Genomic DNA, 2840 nt, shown 5'->3' with positions numbered 1-2840 from the left:
GCAGGGGCTTGGGAGGGTGGGTGGGAGGGGCCGAGCCTGAGTCTGTCCTGACCGTGTGGAATCCCAGCTGCCCTGAGAGGCTGCCAGCCACTGGGTGGCAAAAACCAACCGGGCAAGGTGAACCGGGCCGTGCCCCTCCGAGTCCAGCCCTCTGCCCTCCCTGCTCTGGGTGTCTGCGTCTGTGTCTGGGAGGACGCCTGTCACCGCATGGCCAGCCCACTCGGCCACCAGGGAGGACATGGTCTCCAGATCCCAGACTGGTCACTTCTGTGGAGCGAGGTTGCAGCATCCAAGGGGCCCAGGCTCCAGGGCCTGGACCCATCTGTCAAAACCCATGAGCTCCTCCTGCTAAGAAGGGTTGCGTGCAAGGGCAGGAGGTTGCTGCTGGAGGGCAGAGGTGGCCCAGGCTGATGTCTGGGTCCCCCATGTCTGCACCTGAAGCCCGGAGCTGCACTGTGGTGGGTGCTCAGGCTTAGGCCAGGGAGGGGTCGGGGGAGGAGTCAGGCTGTCACAAGGGCCTGAACCTGCGGCACCCAGACCTGCACCCCAGCTGTGAGCAGGTGTCTGTCAGGAAGCCACTTGGTCTGGGGTGTTTTGTCACAGAAGTCAAGCAGAGAGGGGGTGGCCTTCTCAGTGCTGCAAGGGTCTGATGTCCTTCCGGACCCCATTTTTCTCTATCAGGCCTCCACCCACCTGTCTACCTTGTACCTGTCCATCAGTCTCCCATCTGTGCATCTCCTCATTATCTGTCTGTACTTCTTTCTGTGTATTGATCATCTATGATTACCCAACTTCTACCTAACCAGTTATCCACCTTTACATCTACCTAGCTATCTACTGATCATCTATCAATTATTGATCTGTCCTTACATCTATCATCTATCAATATAAAGTATGTCTGTGTACAGTCTGCCTTCACCTCTCCTTTCATCAGCTATCTAGCCATCCACCATCCATCTGTACCTCTCCATACATCTACCATCTAGTGGTAATCGTCTGTCTTTATATATATCAGCTGTCTCCCTTTACATCTATCTCCCTATCATCCATCAGTTTTGATCTACTCTCGCGTCCATCTGTGTATCTGTTGTCTACCTCTCTACCTACCTTCACCTTCCTCCTTCCCCTGGCTTTGCAGGTGTGAGCATCGGACCCAGAAGCCCCTTCTGGCAATGTGTTTATCCTCCAGGCCATATGTCCTGGAGGCTGGTGGCAGCATGGTCTCTAATGCCAAAGGACAGCACATGATTGCAGAGTCCAGAATAGAGGACTTGTTACACAGATGAACTGGCAGCCATGGGGTCTCGGAAGTGTGACTGCAGGACGCACTGCCCCAGAGAGTAGGAAGTCAGAGGAGAGGAGGAGGAGCGGACCTGGGACTCCCTGGAATTGGTACCCCATGGAAGCCGCTGCTAGTGCTCAGGGTGGGATCACTGAATGTTTTTAAAACTGCGTGTTCTCCAGATTCTGTTTTTCTGCATCTTTCAGGAGGTGCTGACAAGGACCTGGATGCAAAGATGTGGCTTTGGCCCCTGAGCTCCTGGAGTAGCTGGGGGGAAAGCTGGTGCTGACAGCCCACACGGGGGTGAAAAAGTACCTGGGCTGCCTGGCAGAGGGCGCAGTGGGGCCCTACTGGGTGCTGGGCTGGGTGTTTTGTGGGGCTGGTGCCAGGTTGCTGGGCGGTGGGGCTCTGACGTCTGGATGGAACTCAGAGTGGGGTTTGTCTTTTTCCTGGGCTATGGGGATCTGGTACTGGGCATTGAACGCAGGGAGCCCTTACCTAGCTCCATCCCAGCCCTTTTCTATTTTTTGTTTTGTGACGCGGTGTTGCTAAATTGCCCAGGCTGGCCTTGAACTTGTGATGTTCCTGCCCAAGTCACAGGGATTATGGCCTGTGCCACTGTGCCTCGCTACCACTGTTTCTTTTTGTTTTTTGAATTTATTGCAAGAAGTGAAGGTGGTATAATAATGTTTTCATGTACACGATGAAGAGTGAAATGGTCTTAGAGCCAAGTAAATGAACACAGCCCTTGTTTCATTTACCCATTTTTTGGGTAGCAAAAGCACTGAACGTCTGCTCTTAGCACAACTCCTGCTTAAGGTGCAGTATTGCCGTGCATTGCATCAGTATCCTGTAGCCTGCCTGTCTGTGCCTGCATCTGCCCCTCGTTGTAGCCACTGTCTCCTTCCCCGTCTTTGTGTCACCCTTTTTACAGATTCCGGGACAGAGGGAGGACAGTGCATCCTGGACTGTGGCTTGTGGTGTGGGTTGGCCTTCACCTTTGTGGCCAGGGGCAGCTGCTGTGTTTTTAGTGGTGACAGGATGAGATCACACCTTTGTCCCCAGGTGCTGCAGGACCTGGACTAGGGGAGATGGCGCAGGCAGCCAGAGCCCGGAGCAGAGGCAGGTGGTGAGCCATCTAGAATATCCTGCTCCCTCCTGGACCTAGGCTTCTTTCCTTGGAGATGCGATCATCTTCTCCTGAAATAAGTTAGGGACCCAGGCCACTGTTTCCCCAGAGACCAGCAGGGTCCTGGGTGCTGCTTTTGTCCTGATTCACCTGTACCATGGGCAGACTGTGGGGGAGAGGCAGCCGGCCCTATCCCCATGGGGACGGGGCACTGCGGGCGCATGTGGGTTATTATTATTATTATTATTTTGGGGAGAAAAATCACATGTATTAAAGACAACCACAGGCTGGACCTAACACACATGCTCAAAAGTGGACTGTCTTTTAAAACTTCAAAGTTAAATAGATAAACGGTTTCTTCCCCCCACAGCCCACAGTCTTTTCCATGTTTAGAAATTAGAAGGCTTATGTTAAGGACATTAAACAGTA

Source organism: Fukomys damarensis, unplaced genomic scaffold, assembly GCF_012274545.1.
Source record: "Fukomys damarensis isolate Sample0158 unplaced genomic scaffold, DMR_v1.0_HiC HiC_scaffold_23, whole genome shotgun sequence".
Lineage (NCBI taxonomy): Eukaryota > Metazoa > Chordata > Mammalia > Rodentia > Bathyergidae > Fukomys > Fukomys damarensis.
The sequence above is the reverse complement of the archived record's forward strand: the minus strand, read 5'-3'. Positions refer to the sequence as shown.